This window comes from Callithrix jacchus, chromosome 14, assembly GCF_049354715.1.
Source record: "Callithrix jacchus isolate 240 chromosome 14, calJac240_pri, whole genome shotgun sequence".
Classification (NCBI taxonomy): Eukaryota; Metazoa; Chordata; class Mammalia; order Primates; family Cebidae; genus Callithrix; species Callithrix jacchus.
Genome location: NC_133515.1, coordinates 77481720 through 77492776, shown reverse-complemented (window position 1 = coordinate 77492776; position 11057 = coordinate 77481720).

Genomic DNA, 11057 nt, shown 5'->3' with positions numbered 1-11057 from the left:
AGTTAAAAAATCAGCTTCCTAAATAACTACCAGGTGGGGAAGCTCTCGATTTTATAGTCACAGTGAATCTTTTCCTATTAAGGGAGGCCAACTTGCATGACTTCTTCAGCCAGCCCCCAAGAACAGCCTCTCCTGGGCCATGTGCAAACAAAGAATAATTGAAATCTCATTAGAGAAAAAAAGATTAAACAGAACTCTTCATTGTTGAATGGTATCCATTAATTAAGGGCAAAAGAGTAAAAGCATTTTAACTATACAGCTGAACTAACAAAATTTGATATTTAGGCTATTAAAACCTAAAATCCAGGTTAATTATTGAAAATAAAATTGGACACATACAGAAAGTAAAAACATAACTGAGAAAATACAAATGGATACACAGAGTAAAGGAGAAGGCATTGGGGTCCCATGGACAATCTTTCTGAGCTAAGTATATCGGGGAAACATAGGTCTCTTGATTAAACCCAGGTTGGTTTTGGCATTTCTCGGGGATGAAAGAGGGAAATGGGTTCTATTAAGTTACGTGATGGTGGCTGCAGCCAATCAAAAGTAGAACCCTGCTTAGCTCATCTAGAACAGGCCTTTCACATGCCATGGTGCATTACACTTTCAAGGCACCTTCACTTTCACGATCTCTTTTGCTCCTCCTGTCTTACAGAGGTGATCACTGAATGACTGAGAGCAAAAATTGCTTCAAGTTCCCAGAGCCAATTATCAGCAGGGCTAGGTCTGGTCTACTTGGCCCCTGCTTTTTTTTTTTTTTGTATTGATTACCTCTCTTAGAAGATTGTCTTACAACAGGTTATTACCTTATCTAGGAAATGTTAACCGTCATTCCTACCTTGAATTAAAATTGGTTGGGGCATTGGGGTGGGGGGTGAGGATAAGAGTTAACCACCCTCCCAGGCTCTCTTCACTGGGGTAGTCTGAGCCACTTCTTGTCTTCTGGGTCCTAGATTCTTATTTCCTTTCAGTGGGGTCTACAGATGAACTGGGAGTCGGCAACATCAACTGGTGCTTTGGGGTTGATGATGCTTGGTTGCCTCTTCTTGAACCAGTAGAGCCTGGGGTACCCTTTATATGATGTAATGGGATTCACAGACACTACACTCAGTGCAAATGCCTTTGTCTTTCCAGAGAGCAGAAACTCTGTTGGGTACTGAATTGGAGAAATCTCCGCTGTTTTATCTCCTTCCTGTTCTTTCCTCTTACGTTGTCCCCCTTTCCCCATCAATGTTCACCTTTCTGACTTATCTAGAATATTCTGTCTTTGTATGTGTGGAACATTGGCTCACTTATGAGCAGCCATACTTTTCAGATGGGTTTGGGAATTGTCAGCCACGTAAACGCATCGCTGGTCTTATATGGATTCCCATGATGTCATCTCTGGGTCCTGTGGTGGTAAATCTCAACCTGTCCAACCAGTCCTGCTGGGTCGCAGGCTCACCTACTTCATTACTCACGTCGACACCCTTCTTTTGCGCTCATCTCTCCCCACTTTGGCCATATGTCATTCCATATCTCTGTGTTTTAGAAACTTAATTGCAAACTGAAATTCACAGATCGAGTTTACTCAGTTTTATTATTACAATACTAAAAAGTATTTATTAAGTGCTTAATTGTGCATGATGATATATAAAAGGGCTGACTTAATGATGTGAAAATAATAATAATCCCTTATATTTTATTACAGCTAACGCTATTATGCCCATTATCTCCTTTAGTATATCAACTCCAGCTATTTGTGTCTTATAGATTTGTCTAAGGAGGTGTGGGATACTCTTGGCACACCCAGAACACTGCTTGCCAGTAAATCTGATCCCTAAGTCTTATGGCCAACGGGGCTGTGCAAAGGACCTCAAGGATCAATTTTAAGCCTTTTAACATTTCTTTGCCTCTGATTATTAGTTCAAATACGTATCATAGGGACTCAGATTGGAGGACAAGGGCAATAGACATCCCTCTCCCCCCAAGTTTAGGACTTTGAGAAGGTGAATTAGAGGCTGGGGGAAAAGTGTGGCCTTATTAAAGTTGTTGTTTCATATTCCAGGGTTGGGTTCTGTGTCAAGTAGCCTCCAATTAGACTCTTGCTGAACTCAAAAAGGGTTTCACTCACTAATTTTAGTGAGATGTTAATAAGTATGACACACAAAAGGGATCCATGTCAAAACAATTTAGAAAATGAGTCTTTCTCAATACACATTAGCATATTGAAGGCTTGGAGAAATCCTTCAGCAAAGGAAACATTTTAAGCCATCCTTAACTCACAGCTTCCTAAAAGTATTGGATCCTGAGACCATTTGGTGGCAGAGCACCTGTGAGCATCTGTGTATCCCAAGTTCTGGGAAGTGCTGAATTTGACTAAGTTTTGTAAGGAGGGGATGTAATAACAAAAGAAACACACAGTCTTAGGGGTGACTAAGGAGGAAATGAAGCAGTCAGAAGAAGGCAGAGGGACTCAAATGCAGGTGGTGGCTGAGGCCCTGGCCTATGTTTTTGCCATGGGGAGGCATCTACTGTCCTGAGGTTTCCAGCCCTGGCCATCTCACTGTGCATTGCCTTTGAGGAAGGATGGATTGTTCTTTCTCTTGTCAAAACACATGATCCATTTAGAGAGAAAGTCAGAAGTTTCTAGGATTGGGTCCTGGCAGAGTTTGCATCTAGGATAAATGGATTCAAACTTGAACTCCTGATTTTCTTTTTCAGTTGGAGTCTCACTCTGTCACCCAGGCTGGAGTGCAATGGTGCGATCTCGGCTCACCACAACCTCTGCCCCTTGGGTTCAAGCGATTCTCCTGCCTCAGCCTCCCAAGTAGCTGGGACTACAGGCACCTGACACTGCACCCGGCTAATTTTTGTATTTTTTTTAAAAATTTTTATTGCATTTTAGGTTTTGGGGTACATGTGCAGAACATGCCAGACAGTTGCATAGGTACACACATGGCAGTGTGTTTTGCTTCCTTTCTCCCCTTCACCCACATTTGGCATTTCTCCCCAGGCTTTCCCTCCCCAGCTCCCCCAAAGGACTATAAATCGTTCTACTATAATTTTTGTATTTTTAATAGAGACAGGGTTTCACCGTCTTGGCCAGGCTAGTCTTGAACTCCTGACCTTGTGATCCACCCACCCCGGCCTCCCAAAGTTGCGGGGATTACAGGCGTGAGCCACATGCCTGGCCGGAACTCCTGATTTTTTAGTTGCAGGTGTGACCGGAAAGCAAGGTATTTGCTAGAATTTACGTTGCTGACTCTTCACCTACTTTTAGAAACCCTTTTCGCTTTTGCGTGTTTTTCCCTGGAGGTTCGCTATCAGGCTGCTGCAAACTCACCAGATGACAGGTACCCAGAGCTGCTATTTCTAGAAGCTCTTGGCTCTGTAAAAATACCAAAAATATTTTTCCCTTGTTAAAATATAGGAACTAGTCTTAGTGAGATTTAAATCACACGTTGATTTTGCTTGGAAAACCCCCAATCTTTGGTCTGTTTTCGGATGGACTTTGAGGTTCAGTTTCAGGTCTTTCGAATATGTTCTTTAGCAAATAACTTGATGAACTTAAATGGTGCTTCTAAATTTCTGAAATAGCACTGAAGGATGTTATTTTTTGGTGTGGCTGGGAATAAAAATACCCCGTTAAACTTTTGAACCATACATCCCTCTGTCTCCATAGTTGGGCAGATGGGGAGAGAAACTACTGCTTTCCTTTTTTTTTTTTTTAATTTGGAAGTGGGTGTGTACCAAGTAAAGTTCTCTCCCAGCATAGTTTTGCTTTATTTGAAGAAGTTTACTAGACAAGATTAGTCTTCAGGCAATAATAGAGATTCTTCAGGAACCAAATATTTACACTTTGAACTAGCTGTAGAAATATTTACTGATTCTTGTGAATTTAACTCAGACACCGCCACCTATTGTATCCAGTTCATGCTTTCCTCTTGGGAACAAAGTTTGAGGTAATCTATGAAATGTATAAACAATTAAGGCAATGGAAGATAGTTTTAAATGTAAAAATTATGGACTGATTTTTCCATTGACCAAGGTTTAGGAATGATTTAAAAGAAATCTGAGGCTGGCTTCAAACTTCAGAATGCATTTTGAGAAAAGAAGGACTCTTTTTGATTTTATAAATATGTTTTAACTGAATCATCTCTGTGACTTTTTGTGGAGGTTAGGACTTTCAGGAAGGGGGCTGAAGCATTAATGTCTATTCTGATTATCTTTGTTTTGAATTCATTGCTTTTAATTTGCCTTCCCCCCCCATTTTACATGGGTAAATGGAGAGTATTCTGGCTGTTAGTGCTTTGACATTTTTATTAGATAAATTTAAAAACCATTTATCTAGGCCAATTCCATATTCTCCGAAGCTTCAAATGAAAGAGTGCAATATCCCAGTCATGAAACACCTCAAGAAGGACTTACGTTTATCCTCTAAAATGAGGTTTCACTTGGTATATGTTTGGCTGACATATTGCAGTTCTAAAACTTGAGCAGACAAGCAGTTTGAAAAGATTATTTCACCAATTTAAAAGTGATTATGTAACATCTGTGAACTCAGTGTGCATTTCAGGGAAGATGCTGTTGGCTTTGTCTTCATCTTCAAGTCATACATTAAGCACTGAAACTCAGAAGTGTCCTCTGAGCTGTCATTAGTGACTCTTCAAGTGTCCCTTCTCTTTTTTATGTTTCAGCATAATAATTGCATATGAATGAAATTAGAATTTCATGTAGTATGGTTTCAGTGAAAAACAATCTAATAACATTCTTCTAATCTCTTTCTTTTTGTTCAAGGACTAGTTTCTTTTGTCATATTCCTTTAAATCCAGAATTCTCAAATCTCCAGTACAAATGGCTATTATGCCTATGAAAAAGCAAGCTGATCTCAGATTCATCCAGATGATAGGCTTACTCTGGACAGTTTTGTAAGTGGTCTCATACTGTGTTATTTCCATGTGATGATTTTCTGATATAGTGGTAATTCAGTGGAATTTCAGGGTTTATAGACTACTGTTTCACTCTAAGTCATTGAAACAACAACAAACAGGTTATACTGGAGATAACTGGAAGATATTCCCATTTAGCTTTGGGGTGATCAAATGTTAAGCAGATGTGTATTTCTGGTCCCCCTTTCTTGTTGAAGGAATGAATGAATGGATGATAAATCAGTCGAAAGACTCCCTGTCTATCAGAGCCAAGCTACAGAGAAGCTTACTTAATGAATCTGCTGATAATTAATTTGTATAAACCAGTAATTCTCATTAGTCATGTTCCATATATTGCTGTTTCTCAGATGTCCTTGCGCTGTTCCTGCTGCCTCATCTTAATCCAGACCCTCATCGCCTTATACCAAAGATAACTGTAACAACTCTCTTGTTGGTCTCTGGCCTCCAGTCTCTGGTTTCTTCCAGTTCACAGTGGGTCTAGCAGTAGCTGAAAAATCTCCCAGAATATCCTGTTAATTCTTTTCAAGGACCTGCAGTAGCTCCCCATTGTCAGCCTCATTGTGTTGAAATGCCCTATTCATTAGTGATGAGCACACTTGTTCTATTTCAGCCCAGCTGAGTATGATCTTGCACTTATTTATTTTTATTTGTTTATTTTTTGAGATAGAGTCTTGCTCTTTGTCCCTGACTGGAGTGCAGTGGTGTGATCTTGGCTCACTGTAAGCTCTGCCTCCTGAATTCAAGCAATTCTTATGCCTCAGCCTTCTAAGTAGCTGGGATTATAGGCGTGCAGCACCATACCCAGCTAATTTTCATATTTTTAGTAGATATGGGCTTTCGCCATGTTGACCAGCTTGGTCTCAAATTCCTGGTCTGATGTGACCTGCCTGCCTCAGCCTCCCAAAGTTCTGGGATTACAGGAATGAGCCACTGTGCCTGGCCTGGCCCTGCATTTTTATTTACACTCTTTTTTTTTGATCAAGTTTTTATCCATCAAACAATTTGACAACATGGAGTAGGTCTTAAAATTTCTCCTATTTCTGAGGAAATAATTGTCAATATAGAAAAAAATTTAGTGTATAAGATGGTCATTGCAGTTTTTCATATGATTAAAAGTCACAAACAACCTAAATATTCAGCCAAGGAGAGTTAAGTGTGGCACAGCTGATAAAACAGACATTAAAAATGATGTGTATGTTAAGTTTGTTAACATAGGAAATACAGTCACACATCGCTTAATGGGGGGGATATGTTCTAAGAAATGCATCATTAGGTGATTTTGTTGTGTGAATATCATAGAGTATAGTTACACAAACTTCCATGTTCCAGACTACTACTACAAATGTATACATCTATATAGCACTCCCGGTTGCACCTAAGCTACAAACCTGTACAGCATATTACTGTACTCAATTCTGTTGGCAACCGTAATACATGGTGTGTATTTGTGTATTTAAACATAGAAAAAGTAGAGTAAAAATAAGATATAAAAAATAAAACATGGCACACCTGTATATTGCACTTACCATAAATGGAGCTCGCAGGACTAGAGGTTGCTCTGATTGAGTCAGTGAGTAAGTGAATGGCGAGTGAAACTGAAGGCTAGGATATCACTGTACGTGACTAGACTTTATAAGTACTGCACGCTTAGGCTACACTAAATTTAAGTATTTTTTCTTTCTTCAATAATAAACCTTAGCTTACTGTAACTTTTTATCTTTATAAACTTAAAAAATTTTAAACTCTTGACTCTTGTAAGCAACGGTTTAAAACATAACCATATTATATAGTTATACAAAACTATTTTCTTTTTTTGTATTCTTGTTCTTTTTTTTTTGAGACGGAGTTTCGCTCTTGTTACCCAGGCTGGAGTGCAATGGCACGATCTCGGCTCACTGCAACCTCTGCCTCCTGGGTTCAAGCAATTCTCCCCTTAGCCTCCCTAGTAGCTCATACTACAGGCGCACGCCACCATGCCCAGCTAATTTTTTTTTTTGTATTTTTAGTAGAGACAGGGTTTCACCATGTTGACCAGAATGGTTTCGATCTCTTGACCTTGTGATCCATCTGCCTCGGCCTCCCAAAGTGCTGGGATTATAGGCGTGAGCCACCATGCCCGGCCTCTTATTTTTTTTATTATACTTTAAGTTCTGGGGTACATGTACAGAACATGCAGGTTTGTTACATAATTATACACGTGCCATGGTAGTTTGCTGCATCCATCACCCCGTCATCTTCATGAGGTATTTCTCCTAATGCTGTCCCTTTCCTAGTCCTCCTGCCTCCTCACAGGCCCCAGTGTGTGATGTTCCCCTCCCTGTGTCCATGTGTTCTCATTGTTCAGCTCCCACTTATGTGTGAAATCGTGTGGTGTTTGGTTTTCTGTTATTGTGTTAGTTTGCTGAGAATGATGGTTTCCAGCTTTCTCCATGTTCCTGAGAAGGACATGAATGCATCTTTTTTCATGGCTGTATAGTATTCCATTGGTGTATCTGTGCCACATTTTCCTTGTCCAGTCTATCATTGATGGGCATTTAGGTTGGTTTCAAGTCTTTGCTATTGTAAACAGTGCCACAAGAAACATATGTGTGCATGTGTCTTTATAACAGAATGTTTTATAATCCTTTGGGTATATACCCAGTAATGAGATTGATGGGTCAAATGGTATTTCTAGTTCCAGATCCTTGAGGAATCACCACACTGTCGTCCACAGTGGTTGAACTAATTTACACTCCCACTAACAGTGTAAACGTGTTCCCATGTCTCCACATCCTCTCCATCATCTGTTTCCTGAATTTTTAATGATCACCATTCTAACTGGCTTGAGATGGTGTCCCTTTGTGGTTTTGATTTGCGTTCCTCTAATGACCAGTGATGAAGAGCTTTTTTTCATATGTTTGTGGGTTGCAAAAGTGTCTCCTTTTGGGAAGAGTCTGTACATATCCTTTGCCCACTTTTTGATGGGGTTGTTTTTTTCTTGTAAAATTGTTTAAGTTCTTTGTAGATTCTGGATATTAACCCTTTGTCAGATGGGTAGATTGCAAAAATTTTCTCCCATTCTGTAGGTTGCCTGTTCACTCTAATAATAGTTTCTTTTTCTGTGCAGAAGCACTTTAGTTTAATTAGATCCCATTTGTAAATTTTGGCTTTTGTTGCCGTTGCTTTTGGTGTTTAAGTCATGAAGTTCTTGCCTATGCCTATGTCCTGAATGGTATTGCCTAGGTTTTCTTCTACAGTTTTTATGGAGTTAGGTTTTACATTTAAATTTTGAATCCAGCTTAAGTTAATTTTTGTATAAGGTGTAGGGAAGGGATCCAGTGTCAGCTGTCTGCATATGGCTAGCCAGTTTTCCCAACACCATTTATTAAATAGGGAATCCTTTCCCCATTGCTTGATTTTGTCAAGATTGTCAAATATCAGGTGACTGTAGATATGTGGCATTATTTCTCTCTGTTCTGTTCCATTGGCCTATATGTTTGTTTTGGTACCAGTACCATGCTGTTTTGATTACTGTAGCCTTATAATATAGTTTGAAGCCAGGTAGTGTGATGCCTCCAGCTTTTTTTTTTTTTTTTGGCTTTGGATTGTCTTGGCTGCATGGGCTCTTTTTTAGTTCCATATGAAATTTAAGGTGGTTTTTTTCCAGTTCTATGAAGAAAGTCAATGGTAGCTTGATGGGGATAGCACTGAATCTATAAATTACTTTTGGCAGTATGGCCATTTTCATGATATTGATTCTTCTTAACCACAAGCATGGAATGTTTTTCTACTTTTTGTGTCCTCTCGTATTTCCTCGAACAGCGGCTTGTAGTTCTCCTTGAAAAGGTCCTTCACATTCCTTTTTAGTTATATTTCTGATATTTTATTCTCCTTGTAGCAATTGTGAATGGGAGATTACTCATGATATGGCTCTCTGTTTGTCTGTTATTGGTGTATAGGAATGCTTGTAATTTTTGCACATTGATTTTCTATCCTGAGACTTTGCCGAAGTTGCTTATCAGCTTAAGGAGATTTTGGGCTGAGATGGTGGGGTCTTCTAAATATACAATCATGTCGTCTGCAAATAGAGACAATTTTACTTCCTCTTTTCCTAACTGAATACCCTTTATTTCTTTTTCTTGCCTGATTGCCCTGGCCAGAACTCCCAATACTATGTTGGATAGGAGTGGTGAGAGAGGGCATCCTTGTCTTGTGCCAGTTTTCAAAGGGAATGCTTCCAGTTTTTGCCCATTCAGTATGATATTGGCTGTCGGTTTGTCATAAATAGCTCTTATTATTTTGAGATACGTTCCATTGATACCCACTTTACTGAGAGTTTTTAGCATAAAGAGCTGTTGAATTTTGTCCAAGGCCATCTCTGCATCTATTGAGATAATCATGTGGTTTTTGTCTTAGGTTCTGTTTATGTGGTGGATTGTGTTTATAGACTTGCATGTGTTGAACCAGTCTTGCATCCCTTGAACGTGATGGATAAGCTTTTTGATGTGCTGTTGAAATTAGTTTGCCAGTATTTTATTGAGGATTTTTACATCGAAGTTCATCATGGATATTGGCCTGAAGTTTTCTTTTTTTTGTTGAGTCTCTGCCAGGTTTTAGTAACAGGATGATGTTGGTCTCATAAAATGATTTGGGAAAGACTCCCTCTTTTTGGATTGTTTGGAATAGTTTCAGAAAGAGTGGTACCAGCTCCTCTTTGTATGTCTGGTAGAATTCAGCTGTGAATCCATCTGGACCTGGGCTTTTTTTTGGTTGGTAGGCTATTAATTGCTGCCTCAACTTTAGCCCTTGTTATTCGTCTATTCTGAGTTTCAACTTCTTCATGGTTTAGTCTTGGGAGGGTTCAAGTGTGCAGGAATTTATCAATTTCTTCCAGGTTTACTGGTTTATCTGCTTAGGGTTGTTTGTAGTAATCTCTGATGGTAGTTTGTATTTCTGTGGGATTGGTGGTGATATCCCCTTTGTCATTTTTTATTGCATCTATTTGATTCTTCTCTCTTTTCTTTTTTATTAATCTGGCTAGTGGTCTATTTTGTAGATCTTTTCAACAACCCAGCTCCTGGATTTATTAACTTTTGAAGGGGTTTCTTTGTGTCTCTATCTCCTTCATTTCTGCTCTGATCTTAGTTATTTCTTGTCTTCTGCTAGGTTTTGAGTTTTTTTGGTCTTGCTCCTCTAGCTCTTTCAATTTTGATAATAGGGTATCGATTTTAGATCTTTCCTTGCTTCTCATGTGGGCATTTATTGCTATATATTTTCCTCTAGACACTGCTTCAAATGTGTCCCAGGGATTCTGGTATGTTGTGTCTTCATTCTCATTGGTTTCTAAGAACATCTTTATTTCTGCCTTAACTTCATTGTTTATCCAGTCAACATTCAAGAGCCAGTTGTTCAGTTTCCATGAAGTTGTGTGCTTCTGACTCAGTTTCTGAATCCTGAGTTGTAATTTGATTGCACTCTTGCCTTAGAGACTGTTTGTTATGATTTCCATTCTTTTGCATTTGCTGAGGAGTGATTTACTTCCAATTATGTGGTCAATTTTAGAGTAGGTGCAATGTCTTGCTGACAAGAAGGTATAATCTATGGATTTGTGGCAGAGAGTTCTGTAAATGTGTATTAGGTTTGCTTGGTCCAGATCTGAGTTCAACTCCTGGATATCTTTGTTAATTTTGTCTCATTGATCTGTCTAATATTGACAGTGGAGTGTCAAAGTCTCCCACTATTATTGTGTGGGAGTCTAAGCCTCTTTGTAGGTCATTAAGAATTTGCTTTATGTATCTGGGTGCTCCTGTATTCAGTGCATATATATTTAGGATTGTTAGCTCTTCTTGTTGCGTTGATCCTTTTACCATTATGTAATGTCCTTCTTTGTCTCTTATGACCTTTGTTGGTTTAAAGTCTGTTTTATCAGAGACTAGGATTGTAACTCCTGCTTTTTTTTGCTCTCCATTTGCTTGGTAAATCCTCCTCCATCCCTTTATTTTGAGCCTATGTGTGTCCTTGTGTGTAGATGGGTTTCCTGGATACAGAACACTAATGGGTTTTGACTTTTTATCCAATTTGCCAGTTTGTGTCTTTTGATTGGGGTATTTAGCCCATTTACATTTAAGGTTAATAGTGTTATGT